The sequence below is a fragment of the Melopsittacus undulatus genome, chromosome 9 (assembly GCF_012275295.1).
Source record: "Melopsittacus undulatus isolate bMelUnd1 chromosome 9, bMelUnd1.mat.Z, whole genome shotgun sequence".
NCBI classification, from domain to species: Eukaryota; Metazoa; Chordata; class Aves; order Psittaciformes; family Psittaculidae; genus Melopsittacus; species Melopsittacus undulatus.
This window is the reverse complement of record NC_047535.1, coordinates 38910307-38926226: the sequence shown is the minus strand read 5'-3', so window position 1 is coordinate 38926226 and position 15920 is coordinate 38910307. Positions and strand designations below refer to the sequence as shown.

The window sequence follows — 15920 nt, the reverse complement described above, 5'->3', positions numbered from 1 at the left end:
GTCTGTAAGGCATTTCAAAGCAGAATAAAAAGAAAACAAACTCCAATTCAAATCTGCATATCACCTAGCATCTTTCAATTCCTGGCTTCTGAAGATACTTCTAAGGAATGCATTTCTTAGCAAATAACATGGGGAAAGCAGTGATCAGAACTGAAAACCACAGTTAATGAGCATATTCTTCATCAGCTGGTGCAGTTTATATCATGGACTTCTTTAGACGTAGTTATGTCATTATGTGTGAAGAGCTATGACCTCTAAACATCGGAAAAAAGGGAGTACCTTCAAAGATTTTTCCACTAGGGAATTAGTTCTACAATCACAGGAAGCACAGGAATCATAGAACACTAATGTACAGTTCTTACAGGGAATGCATACCAGCTTTTACTGTAACTCAGCATTCCCAGTGAAGATGCAGTCTTTATTTAAATAAATCCAACAGTAACAAATCTGACAAGGCTGCAGAGGTGTCATGGTTTAAACACAGCTTGTTCACTCACACCCCCCTTGCTCCCCCAACTCCCAGAGAGCTGGGAAGGAGAATCCAAAGAATGTAGCCCCCACGGATTGAGATAAGAACAGTTTAATAGCTAAGGTATAACATAAATCTCTACTGCTACTACTACTACAAATAATAATGATAAAGCAAATAATACAACACCTCACCAGCCACCGACCCATAACCCACCCCACCCTGCCCTACTGAGCACAGACTGATACCTCCTCCAACCCCTAGAGCCTCCTGGCCCTTCTGGGTAACTCCCAGTTACATCCTGGGTATGACGTGCTACGGTATGGAATACCTCTTTGGCTAGCCTGGGTCAGGTGTCCTATCGCTGCTTCCTCCCGGCCTCCCCTCCTTCCCTGGCAGAGCATGAGGCTCAGAAAGTCCTTGGACAAACCAAACATCTGAGCAGTAACTCAAAACATCGGTGCTATCAGCACCGTTCCCAGCCCGAAAGTCAAAACATAGCACTGCACCAGCTACCAAGGAGGAGAAAACATGACTGCTACTGCTGAACCCAGGACAAGAGGGAAACAGCCAACTCCTGAAGCCATCTCTACAAAATTTCTGTGGAGCATGAAAAGAGCAATGGCAGAAATAAGTAACCAAGAATAAAACAGCCTAGTTACATAAAGGATAACACACCACATAGGCTAGTCATTTGTCCTAGAATAAACCACCTTCACACAAAATCTGTACATTCCTGCTGAAGCAGGAACACCTACTACTTCTTGGTAGCAGCCCAACTGCACATTCATACCCTCTGGGAAATGCCCATCTTCCCTTAACAATAGGCTACCCTGCCTTACATGACCATAAACAGCTCATAACCCCCTACCAGAGACACAAAGCACTGCCAGTAACAACTACCTGTCCAGAAGGAAGTGAAAGTTGGAAATAAATGAAGATTGTCATATAGTAACAGCTAACTAGCTGAAGTCCTTAAGTGTCCACAAAAGATTCACTGCTTATAAAGTTTACTATCAAAAAGACAAGAAAAAGATAAAGAAAAGATGAGGCAGGAAAATTTATAGATGATCAGCAGGTAAGCAAAAGCCAAAAAGATTTCAGGGACTTCCAGTGAAAAAGAGTGGTCAAGTAGCAAACATAACAACACAAAGATCAATCCTAAAGAAGGTCAAGAATGAAAAATGGAAGAAAAATTTCCAGATCATTTATCTACTTTGTAGAACACCAAGTTAACAGCTTTTAGCTCAGGGAAGTGGGATAAAGGCAGACTTCAATCAAATCTTCAGTTAAAAGTACAAAGAACAAATACAATGCCAGTAAAAAGAATAGAATTGGTAACAGAAGAATCATTACATTTAGAAAAATCACTAGTTTAAGTGTATTCTTAAACACTCAGGCCATACTAGTTACACCAATTCAACAATGACATCATCAGTAGAAAAGCAGATTCAAATTCTGCAGCTTAACTAAGTGAATAAACCTTTATCTGTGACTCCAGCTACGCTGGTAATTTTGCATTAAGGCAGGTAAGTACCACATTGGTCGTTCTGTCCTGTAAAGCTATTTTTAGAGAAAAACCAGTATCACATAAATTCATAGGATGTCTGTCATGTATGAGAAAAAAAAAGTATGTATAACAACTCTCTACTATTTTCTGATACTATTTTTCAGCCAGCATTTGTGGGTAATAACTAATAATTTACATGCCTTCTAGCTTTGGTATAAACCCATGTGGATGTGAGTGACATTGCAATATAAAATGCACCTTACACAGTTTCAGCAATGATTTCTGAATATGGACATCAAAGTAATTCACCTATTAATAGCTAACTAATGATAATACACTGGCATCCAGAAGTCTTTCCACCTAACAAGGCAGGTCAGTATCAGTTGATAGGGTGGAAAAACTGTCAAGAAATTAACTCCACCTTTACATTATCCACAGACGTTAAAAGGGAAGAAAGAGAGATTTGATATAAACACTTCTAAGATTCTTCTAACTTATTCCTTGTACAAGTAACTATATTCCTCTCATAGAAAAAAAAAACAAAACATAAAAATATATATATTTGTTGAGCCTAAGCTTTCCAAACTTCAGTGGGTTTCTCTCTTCTGACTGTGTCAGGTCCTTAGAAAACAGTTAACAAATTTCACCAGAGGATGGCAACCTATTGCTACCAATAGAAGGAAAAGTAATTTTAAAGAATAAGTAACAGAGACTGTTACTGCAGAGTAATAGCCCAGTAAACTTCAAAAATACTGATTAAACAGTGAGGCCTATTTGAGTACTTCTAAAGACTGAGTTATACATCTTGGCTTTACACTATTAGCTTCCCAAAGGATAATCTCATCACTCCACATCTTCTCACCGCCTCTTTCTCCAGTAACAATCTACTTAACACAGTACTTCAAAACATAGCAATACAAAGAATAACACATCAGTAGCAGACAAACTTCATGAGACACAGAAACTTTAAGGGATTAAAGATACTATCAAAACATGATTTTAACTTGCACCATCAGCTATGGCAAGTGCATACCACATAAATCAAAACATACATGGGATTTCTTTCATATCCATATTAAAAAAGCCAAACAGAACCAAAATTTTGAAGCATCAAACCACTTCAAATTGAGATGTCTTCTGCAAGCAAGACTCCCAATGAAAAAAAAATGTTGTGTAAAGATACCTAACCCACACAAACCTCAATCTCCTATCACACATTCTTATTCCACCTCATATCCTTAATCATTTCTGTCCCAACACATATCTTCATTTCCTATGTTTCTTTCACTGCGATATATCCACAGGTTAGAAACACGGGTTCAGAATCAACTAGCTGGTTGTCTGAAGACTAGCGTATGAAACTCAGAGATCAAGTGCCTGCTTTTGCTGCTAAACAAGTTAAGGTGAAGAAGTGTTGATTTTTTTCTATTTTCCAGTATTAATAGTGTCTTCCTCCTCTCCTTAGAAGTCAATTTACATGAAACCTGCAGGAATTCAGTGTGCACAAGCTAAAAGTGCTCTGTGCTCGTAAGTGTCAGGCAAGAGAAAAAGGACATGGACAGAGAAAAAGCACAGCTATTTGGGTATCACTGCATGACCTTAAGAGAGTTGTAAAATCATAAAATCACAATGAAATATAGGCTGGATGAACAGACAACAAGGTGGGCTGAAAACAGGCTGAGTGGCAGGTGATCTAGTGAATTCCAATCAGATCCCAGCAACCAGTGGCATACCACAGGGGTCTGTCTGTACTGGCTCCAGTTCTGTTCAGAATCTTCATTAATGATCTGGATGGTAGGACTGATTACCCTCAGCAAGTTCGCTGATGACACAAAAGTGGAAGGAGTGACTGATACACCATGCTGCCACAGAGGGACCTCGACAGGTTGAAGAAAATGGCCAACAGGAACTCATGCAGTTCAACAAAGGGGAGTCCAAAGTCAGGTACCCAGTGAGGAATAACCTCATGCATTGGTAAATGCTGGACGAATTGGAAAGCCGCTTTGCAGGAAAGAACCTGGAAGCCTTGGTGGTCAAGTTGAAAGTGAGCCAGCAACATGCCCTTGTGCCAATTTTAACAGTACCCTGGGCTGCTTTAAAGGATAAGAATGATCTACCTGTTCATTACCAGTGTTGCTGTCACTGAGTTATTTCATAAATGAGGAAGCTACAAAAGCCTAGATTCTTAGGGATTTGAATCTAACAATCCTCAGGTTCATCCAATTTGTCTCCACCAGCACCTCAGCATATTCTTCTACAGTTGCCTTCCACACTACCACCTGTTTGGCTGCCAAATGACAGAGCTACAAGTATGCCAAGGGATTAGTCAACATCTCTGTTTCATCTTGCCATCTGGCTGCTTACCCTAAGAAGGAGGATTTGTAACTGTCTTTTCCTCAGTTAAAGCATCTCTTTAGAGTGCTTTCCTCTGACCAGCTGCTATTTTTCACAGGTTGGTTAGAAATACACATACATTTCCCTCTATCCTGTGTCAAATTTGGATATAATTAGCAATGAGGATCAAAAGATACTGAGTGAAGTAAGTGACAAGACAAAAGTTTAATTCTTTAGGAAATCAGTAAGTGAAACTTTGGCTATTCTAAACATAGCGGAAACTTCTAAAAAGTTTCACATCACCAAGAATTCCATCAGGAATTCCAGAAGCAGCATTTCTCAAAAGTGATGGAAATGCCGAAGAGCAGAGCAGTAGGGAAAAAAATTAAGATATGCAAGTTTTGAACCATTCATACTGGTTTGCTAAAGAGATAAAATGTTTTAGCTACCTAAAATGGGTTAGGCATAAGAAATCTATATAACTATTATGAATCTTGAAATAATGTAATTTCACAAAGCATTTACCTATGTATGTCCTAAGAAGCAATATTTACTATCTCTCAGACAGCAATTACCAGCATTAAACTATGTACTGCATTCCTTCAACCACAGTTGTCCATTGACTAATCTCACAATGTTTCTTTTCAAGTTAAAATGAAACCTAAACCAAAGTTTCTGCTAATATTTTGATATTTACTACTAGTAATTCTACAAATAGTTGCATTCACTGAATTGTGTTGAAAAAACTTCAAATATCACTAAGAAGAGTACCCATAAAGAACAAGACCACCTTACCAGTTTGAACTATGCCAATTTGTTCTCTCTATAACTCAAGAACTTCTGGATATTTTCCCATGTCGCCCTCATTTCCAAAAAAACCTTATTTCACAAGTGATTTATTTTTAATGACAGATTAGCAAGAGCAAAACAACTAGCAAATGGAAAGATTAAGAATATCACCAAACATTACCACCCACTATTTCACAGCCTGAAGAGCAGATTCCTGGTCAAAATATCACACTATTTACCCAGAAAAACTAAGCTACATAACAACAGACTAAAGAAACATTAATATTTCCATTTGATTTTGATCAGAATTTAACATCAGTAGGAGAATAAAAGCAATGGTAAACTAAAACTAATGAAATCATGTTCTGAAGCCTATTTTTTTTCTCCCTATGTACAGAATTTAAGACTGTTTCTTGGGTTTGTGTTTTTTTCCCCCCCTCTCCTTTCTGGGGAGACCAGAGGCCTGAGAACAAAGCTGCTAATAGGAAACGTATGGAAAAGCCCTGGAGTAAATGAAAATCTGACTCTAATTCCAAATGCCACGTATCACATACCACTGTCTAAAATTATTTACCAAGACAAATATAAGATTTACCTTGCATTCTCAGTAAATCACATGAGATAGAAGATAATATTAAGAATAAACAGAAAGGCTTTCATAATTATCTAAATATTGATTCATTTGGAATAAGTTTGGGTGCTTCTCAAAGCTTATGTTAGCCATAAAAAATTAGCTGAACAGAATATGCTGCCAACAGACAGACTTGTTTCAGTTTTTCACATAAAATATTAACAGTTCTAACTCAGCTGAACAATGCAATTCTGGATTTAACCATTATGCTGCTATGATTGCAGTGGGAATACCATATAGCCAAGATTTTCTATGCACACTTTTTCTGTCTCAAATTCTTGTCCAGGAGAAATTTGAAGACTATGAGATTTCTGGAACAGCAGCACTGTGGATCTAGTTTTGATGAGAATCCCACACATTTCCACACACTGCTAAGTCTTGCCATAAGATCCCTGTCCATAAGCAGTAAATTTAACTAGCCTGGATGCATTAGACTAGCTGCATATATATAGACCATCTATTTATCTCGTGCAGTATGTTTCATACACCAGATTCATTATGCATGAACTACCCACCACTCATACAAAGGTCTCTATCAAAGTCATTGGGAGCAACACTGAAATTAATATGCTCACATCACAATACATCTGCAGTAACTGTTAATGAATTACATACTCAGTTAAGAATGAAAAAAAGTCTCTTAGCTGACAGTTTGCCAAAGATGTAAAATTTCTTTATGGACAGAGAGGGAGCAGGTCATTGACACAAGCATGCAGTTGCCTGTGTTATTTCCAGGTGCTTTTTAGGTATAAAGGCCAATGAAAATACTTTCCTTCCAGAAAAACTCTTCACACAATACCTTAAGTCCTTTGTTTTTCATTTGTAGAGAATTGGCCTGCTGGTCTAAAAGATATTTTACCAAAAATTATATCTCATTTAGGCCACCAATAAGAACACCCAGACATCATACTATTCTTCTCCTATCAGCAATATCCTCTTCTATCTTCTTTCTATTGTACAAGATGAAACAAAGAACAACAGACTGAATGACTCATGGGTCTGTTACCACAAAACATGGTAAAAGAAACTATCCAAGACTCCATTTGGAGTTTTAGATAGCAGGCATTCCTTATTACAGCATGGGGCACACATGTAAATCATATGCGCATTCCTATGAGCACACCTGGAGTCTACAAGCAGCATCCGTATATCCAATGAACTTAGCATATTTACAACCTTTCTGGGAAATGCTTTACATATTCACTAGATTTCCTGGAACTAATTGTAATACTTGCATTTTAAATATGCATGTGCTTTCTTGCAGAGAACTAGTCTTGAGGGGTTTCTGATGGTCATCGATAGTCTTCCTCACTGTGTCCACTGACTGACCTCTGTGCTTGAGCATGTGCAAAAGACTCTTGTGAATTACGTAATAATCGTATCTGTGTTTTAGTTCAGTTTGTTCTGATTTGCTCCTTAGCTTGAAGAACCAGCATGCCTGTCTTGGTTACTTCGTTCTTATCTGCAAAGATTACCCTTGTTTTATACACACCCCAAGGCCACACTGGCCCATCTCGCTCTCAACAAAGTGGTCCCAGCTTGCAACCTAACACCTTGCTCTCAACAAAGCAGTCCCGATTTACAACCTAACATCTTGCTTACAATTAACAGAGTGGTTTTAATTCACAACTTAACATTTTAGCTTACAGGTCAATAATAGGCCTCAATTTTTTAACATGAGGAAAATTTAGAAGGCATTTCTATATTAACCTGACAAGGAGATGCTCAGATTCTGGAAGTGATATAATAATCTAGTATTCCGCAAGAGTAATAAAAGCAACTGTCTACTCATTTCTCTTACTGCAACATAATATTTAATACTGCAACAAAATTATTACCTATTCAAGAAACAGTGTTTAATATGTAGAAATTAATATTTTCATGAAAGCCTACTTTGCTTTTTGGAAAGCATGTTTTTCATTTATTTTTTAAGCTAATACATACAATTTCCATTTAGATGTTATCCTCCTGTAAATTACTTCCAATATTTTTAATTTACTCAAATACAGGGCAAAGATGAGCTTGTATTTAACTCCATTTAGAAAAAGTACTAACATAGAAAAAGGAAGTAAAGTAAATTTCAGAAATCGCAAGTAAATGTCACTGTGATGGCATACTTTGTCCCCACCTTCACTAACTGGATAGTACTGTCCTATAACAACAACCAGCAGAATCTTCAGGTAATGTGATAAAGTTTGAGACAAAATAATCAGAGCACTTTTAGAAGTAAAAGTAAACATGCAAATATCTAACCTAAAATGGGTATTGAACTTAAGAGTTCTACCATACAAACAAGAAAGGATAACACATGCTTCCTACTTGAACAGTTCCCTCCCAAAATTAGAAGGCACAGGAACCTGAAAAGAGGAGAAAATGTGAGCATGGAAAACACATCTGTTAGATGTGCAGCTGCTTCCTGAAGCAGCTTTTCTATCTTCCTAAAGAGTACCACTCTTTATCCACTCAATATTCCATAGTGGGTAAACCTAGCATCTAGTTCATCCAGTAGCAGTTCTAAACAACTACACCAGTCATCTCCGTGACTGCTTTTATAACAGACTTCTTTAAAGGTTTAAGCAATTAGCCCTGTATTTGACAAAGATGTGAAGAAAGGAGTTTTGGAGAGCTGTCTTGCAATAACATTTTTAAGGACAACTACCACTATCAGCTCAATTCCACTAGACTTCAATCAAGCACTGGTTTCAAGCCATTCCTCATCCCTTGACTAAGACCCAGTGAGATAGGTTTTGGTTTTTGTTTTGTTTTCTGTTGGTTGGTTGTGGGTGGGTTTGGTCTTGGCTTTTTTTTGTTGTTGTTGTTGGTTGGGTTGTTTGGTTTGGTTTTTTTCTTTTTGAAATAATTAGTTTTCTAAAAAGAAATCACTATGGATGTTTGTATTCTGGCTACAAATAGTTGCAGACATTACCTCCACTCTCAAAAAGTGCTAGGACAAGACAAAAGTCATGTATCACAAGCTTGACATAAGGCAACAAGGACACATCCTAGTTTACCATGGAAGATTTGCAACTAAGACCAACTCACCCTCCCCTAATGAAACAGCCGCTATTATGAAGGTTGTTTTGAGTTTGAACCATGCTCAAGTCCTCATCAGAAGCAGCCATAAGGCTTTCTTGAATCTCAGAAACAGAAGACCTTCTGCCACAGAGTAACTGGATAAAATAACCATGAGACCCTGTCTCAGCTCTGCCAAGAAGCAGCTGTGACTCACAAACTATTCAAACAGTAGAAAACCACTTCAATTTGATTATTTGCCAGAAATCAAATGAAGTACCTCCCAAAACACCTGAAAGAAAACCCAAACAAAACTGAGATAAAAATGGACAGTAACTGAAGGAAATAAAGGTACAGAGATTCTACCTTTCCTTATAAGAGAATATGCCAGAGTACAGATGAATTATGTGTAATAATACTTGCTGTTTCTCCAAAAGTTTCCAAGTCACAGATTCTGACTTCAGAAGAAATGTACTGCAGGCCATAAATGTAATGCTGGCTGTGACACCAGCATTCAAGATCTTGTGCTAAAATGAGAGGATTTATTCTTGACTAAAAAAGAGGGATAATAAAAAACTAAGAACCAGTTTAAGGATGACCCCCAGTTTCCAGGCTATTGGAGAAAGCTGAAGGGCTGCCTGGGAAAACCCTCTGTTTCACAAGGCAGGACAGCTGTAAATTACTGCTCAGAAATGTTCAAACAAATACATCTACCATGAAAAGAAACATTCTGTAGTCACTGCAAAACAAGTAAGGACTTTCATTCTCAAGCACACTCAAGAGTAAGTGGGAAGCATTTTCCATCACGTACAAGGGGGAATTTTTTGCTAATGCAAAACTTTCCTATGCATGATCATTCAGGAATTCTTTGGCAGACAACTTAGACAACTTCTCCTTATCCTTCTCTAAAAGTGCCTAAAGAGAAAATACAATAAAATAAAATCAAAACACATATTTTTTTGCTATAAACATATGAATTGCAGATTGGATATAAACACAGAACAATCTGAAGCTGCCGGCACATTTTCTAATTCCTTTAACAAAAAATGCATGAAATCCATAGCTACGGAGAAAATAATCTAACAAATAAGGTATTAAGATAAATTATTAAGATAAGGTAGAGTTGACATTATCTCTTTTAAGTATAGATCACTTTAGCGCATTGCAGTTAGCAGTTCTGTTTAAAATATATGAGTGAAAGTGCCTGATTTGGAATAGAATCAAGGAATGAAGTTAGTTCAGCTGGATGCTAAGAATGCTATCCCAGTGAGCAGCAAGTTCCTAGTCAACTTCACATATTAAGAACTTAACATACTAAGTCCTCAGATTTTGCTGGTGGACTCTTTTTTAAATACAGGAGGGTCATGCTTAAGCTCCGAAACAACTGAAATATACACTAACATTTTTTAAAATGGTAACCACAAAGTGAGTGTCATTTTGCACTATCTCAAACAAATAGCATTGAATAAACTATTACAAAAGCAACAGGGTCAAGCAAAAAGGGTCCTACTCCATCTGGACTTACCAACTCATATTGGTACTGCTCGAGGATCTATGTATTTAGCTATATCACTTTTCTCACCTTCCTCCACACAAAACACTGTACTCTCCTTTAGTTCTATTTATGTTTATTACTTTTCTTTATTAACAAGACACCTGTCTTAATATGATTACCCATATCATTTTAAACAGAACACAAACCAGGCAAAATAAAGGCCATGTTAAAGCTTGAGGTCCAATTTCTCATGCTGCCTCAAGAAAATTAATATACCTGCACCACTGAACAGTGGTTGTAAAAGTAGACACTCCCATTTTGTACTGCTGTAATCACAGATATACAATCACCAATTAAGCAGGCAATATCCCAGAACTCCACATGGCAGGAAAATACAGCTCAAAGTCATCTAGTTTGCAACAACCTAAGTAGGCTACATTAAAAACACAAAGTCTAAAGCAAAGTATATTTGATAAACTATTCAATTAGCACAAATATAAGTGTGACAACAGTGACTCTCTCATCAGAAGAGATTTATAATTTCATACAATAGTCCATGATATTTTAGAGTAACCGAAAGTTTTTTGCTACAGATATTATAGCTTACATGAATTTTAAACTCATTTTATTATTCCAGTATCAATTATTTATGATTATTTGTTACTGTGGAAGTAGAAATATTATGAGGATTATTTAAATGCCTCCACTGTTGAAACTAAAATCCATATATCAAAAAAAGTAACCCCTCCCAATATAGCATTAATCTCCTAAGGTTTCTAACACAGCAGTACATTCAGAAAAAAGTTACAGTCCCTCCTCATCTATTTCTAAGTAAATTATCTAAGTAAATTTCTAAGTAAATTATCTATGCTCTAAATTGATATTGTCATAGCAGAAAAACTCTCACCCTTCCATTCAAAAAGCCTCCGTAATACAAATTTGAACATGCCAGAAGGTTTAATACTTAGCTTTTGCTTTTGAAGCAAACCAAATGGCAATACAAGTTGTTCATTGCACAGGGTAATGCACATGTTTAACCAAACACCTGATGGGATCAGGGTTTCCTGATGTATTTCTTCTAGATGCACAGATACTTCTAGTGAAGGTTCTAAAATTTCAGTGTATCACTGTTTATAAGTAGAAGCTACTTGACAACTGCCTATGGACTTAAATTAATTCCCATGTTACAAGGTCATTAAATTCTTGCTCTCAGTCATTTTTTTTACAACAGGATCGGTCTTTGAAAACCAAATGCAATTGTATTTGTTAACTAGTAATTAAAATACTTCAAAGGTGTCGTTTTTTTTAAAACACAAAAAGTGAACAGTTTAAAACCACAGGAAAATAAAAATACAGGGAATGTAGAATGTGAGAAAAATGCAATTCTTTCAATAAGTACAGGAATGCTTATGAAGAAGAGAGAACAAAGAGAGAGAGGAGGTCATTCAACCAGCAAATCCACCTGAGTGGAGGAGACACAGAGGGCGTATCCTCCATTTCCCACATCATCGATGAGAGGAAAAGACACGTTTATATTTCAGAACAATAATAAGCAACCAAGGAACCCATCACAGGACTTATACACAATAGCTTATACTGTTTTCTAGTAAAAACATAGGACAACTTTTGAGGTCTTTTATTCTTTTAGGACTGCACTGTCACCTAAAAAACACATTCTTGAAACAGACATAAAACCTACACAAAAAAATCACCTCTAATTTCCTCTTTAAAGTAATGATTGTAGCATGTATACTCAAGCAATAATAGACTAATAAAAAACAACCAGTAACCACAACCTGCTTTTAATGAATATCCAATGAAGAAAGTTAGTTCCAAGTATCATTTTATAACTATATGCAAAATTTACAGCCTGGCAAATCCTAGGGATTATTTTTCAAAAATACTTATTGTAAACTTAAGTGTTTTCAGTCGCTCAACATGTTCTTCTTCCTAACAAAACAAAGCAACACATATAAACAAACAGGCTGAATGAGGTTAGGGCTGCCAGAGTTTTATCTTGTACTAACACCTACTAAATGGGAAGTAGAGACCACACAACAAGGTTCAGGTCAGAGACAACAGTAAGCCACATATGGCACAGCTCTGTCTTCCTTTCTCTATCTAAACAGGTTAGGTCTCAGCTCTGCAGCACTGTTAATATGATCTGATGGCCCCTTTTCCTCAACCTTTAAAAATGCATATTCACAGAGTCCTAAAATAACTTTCCACTGAAGTCCAGAATAACATGAAGTCCGTAAGAGCTATTATTAACTGAGTGCTCTGGACTCTTGCTGGGCTGGAGGCTCTGCAAGATCAAACAGGTCAGTACCTTGATTTGCTGAGAGCTCTACACTTAAGTAACTGAATTTTCAGATTAGTTTGTGGCACAGATGGGCCTTGGCAGATCATATATGAGACTCACACAGGCTGCAATGTTTGGGAACTGCCACTTAAGACCTAGAAATTTTCTGTGCCTACAATCTGTATCTGAAGTGCAGCCCAGTCTAGATGATATGTGCCTAAGGCTGATTCTTAGCACAGAAACCCACAGGCTTTATAGGGAACCAAATTACAGCTTTCAAACTTCCTCACTCGATTTGATTATGCATTCTCTTTTCTACCATGCAATCACTTAGAGTATCAAACTAACTTCACCAATTCTCATCTAAACTACAGAATTCCTTCAAAGTTGTCAACTGAGGATTTTCAAATTTTGAACTTGAGGCTTTCCTTTAGACATCTGATTGCAGGGCCAGACCCTAGCTGAAGAGCTTTAATTCTAGTGAGATCATGCTTCCAAAACAGTTCTCAGTTCTAACCTTTGCAGCTTAGCTTCATTTGATTTTCTTTAGTCTTCTATGAACAATATGTACCTTTTTTTTTCTTTTCTTTCTTTTCTCTAGGCTCCATATGGACCATTATAAATTTGTTGGTTTGGGGGTTTTTGTTTGGGGGGATGTTGTGGTTTTAACACAGCCACACAGCTTGTTCACTCACTCCTCCCCTTCATCTCCCAACTCCCAGAGAGTTGGGGAGGAGAATCACAAGAATGTAGCTCCCATGGGTTGAGATAAGAACAGTTTAATAACTAAGGTATAACACAAATCACTGCTGCTACCACCAATAATAATCATAATGATAAAGGAAATAACAAGTGAAGAGAACACGACACCTCATCACCCGCCGACTGATAACTCACCCCACCCTGCCTGACCAAGTACCGACTGATACCTCTTCCAACCCCCCCCAGAGCTCCAGCCCTTCTGAGTAACTCTCCATTACATCCTGGGCATGACGTGCTGTGGTATGGAATACCTCTTTGGCTAGCCTGGGTAAGGTGTCCTGTCTCTCCTTCCTCCCGGCTTCCCCTCCTCCCTGGCAGAGCATGAGGCTCACAAAGTCCTTGGACAGACCAAACATTTGAGCAGTAACTAAAAACATCAGTGCTATCAGCACCGGTTCCAGGCCGAAAGTCAAAACACAGCACTGCACCAGCTACCAAGAAGGAGAAGAAATGTCTGCTACTCCTGAACCCAGGACAGGGGAGAAGGGGTAACACAAGGAAACTCAAGAATCTTTTACAGTTAAATGACGGCTGTAAGAAGAAGGCCAAGCAGTGTAATTTATTCCTTCTTATATCACGGCCAGTTCCATTCACCTCAGGGCCACTGGTTGTCTTCTCTACTTACCTACTATTTCGCCTAAAATTTGGAAATTTCAGAATTTTTTTTAAGTTGGCTGTACTCAACAAGCTAAGCAAACCTAAAACCACACAATATTAGAACAGAAATCATTCTTAAGCCTTCAGTTCAGAACCAAACTTGAAAAAGCTAACAGGTCTCATAAGTTGAAGGCAGTTAATGAAGAGGGCAAATAAAATATCACTTTCATTTACAAAAAGGATCATTCCAAGTTTGGCTTAAGAAAATGAATCAACTTCAAGCCACTCTGACTTCTAGCTTCATACACATCTTACTTTGTATCACAACCACAAATGATAAAATTTTACACAAATTCAAGAATAAAAATAAGTCCTTACGAAACATTTTTTAAAAGTGAAAACCAAAACACAGTGAAAACTTAATACATTTGTCACAGCCTTTGAAACAAGAACTCTTACATGAGTGATGAGTGATGTTAAATTTAATCCTCTCATTATCCTCCTTGTGAGGAAATTCCTCCCACATTGCAAATGAAAACTAAGAGAAGATCAAACCACACAACCTGACCAAGAATCACAAAGTATAGACTTGTTTATATCCAAGACAGTTCCTTTTTTGTTGCATAAACCGAATCTTATTATACCCATGGCTAGATCTGCATCATCTTCTGCAGCTAAATATGCTTTAAATCAAGAGCTTTGCTGAAATTTCTCAGAAGGACAGACTCTTGCTCTGTCACCATGGATTTTTACATGAGATTTTAAGTCTCCTGACAGCTCAAGAGAATTTAGGACACAATCAATAGTAGAAACTACAGAAAAATATCAGGTATAGAATTAATATTCTAATTTGGTCCAGTTTTCATGTTTAAATAGTTTTATTTTTTGCATGCTTCCCAAAACTTGCATCATATTCTTTGCTTGTGCTTAAAAACCCAAGCTTTGTAGCAGCAAATAAAATTTTACTAACTGGCATAGCAAACTTGGTGGGCTTTTTTGATTTATCATTATTATAGTATTCTAATTATTTTAAAAAGAAATTACTTTGTTTAGTATTATTTAGGTTTAGTGGTGCAATATAGCTGTTCAACTCTTTACAGTACTGTTAATCACAGATTAGGTAGTTTTAATTTTACTGTTTCAATTTCTCCCTTGTACTCTCTATTCTCCACATAAATGCACAACTACTTTATTTTAGCTCCAGTATTGCTCAATCCTCAGTACTATTTTGGTCATGACTTCTGGCACTTTATATCCCAAATGTTAGAATCTTGGAAGATTTATCTTCTTAAACAATGTTCCTGTCCTCAATATTACAGAAGAAACTTGTAAAGGTCTAGGAAATTATCAGTTTCAGGAAACTCAAAGGCAGAAAAAGAAGAAAAACTTATTATTGCATTATTTTCTCAAATATGGTACTTTTAAGATTATTTAAAAACCAGGACCTTCCTTGTGAAGAGCTTTTGATATAATGTAATTCTTTTATCAAACAAGAAATGTAACTGATTGATAAAACATACAGATAAGCCAGGACAGCATCCCACTTCAACAGAAAAATAATTGCTCTTTTTCTCATTTTTTGGTATATATTACAGTTATTTAAGTACCACAGAGCAGCAAAAGCAGATCACCACACCTGATTTTTAATTCCTCTTGAAGGCTATGAAAAATATTTTTCTTTTAGTAAACCAGTTTATATCTCCTGTCATACTTGTCTTTTTCATAGGAAAATTAATACTCTTCCCATACAATCTAGCAAGCACATGTTGGGAACTCACTGGAAATCCTTAACTGCAACTTCAAAACTCTGATGAATACACCACTGTACCAACAACACTGTATAACACAGCTAGCACGCAGAAAGTGGGAAATAAGGATTGTGGAGGGGAAAAAAAGAGCTTTTCCATAGCACTATAGAGTGCTTTCCTTCACTCCTGTTAAGGTTAATTTTTTTACTGTTTCTTAACTTCATCCTCCAAATCCTTTGCATAAGTGAATCATTTGGTTTGAACTGCACTA

The 15920-nt window shown here is 36.9% G+C and overlaps 1 protein-coding gene across 4 annotated transcripts in view; it reads right to left on the bottom strand.

The window, feature by feature from the left end:
* CENPP (centromere protein P) overlaps positions 1-15920 on the bottom strand; it is a 137174-nt gene that overhangs the window by 78788 nt on the left and 42466 nt on the right. The gene's annotated exons all lie outside the window — the stretch shown is intronic.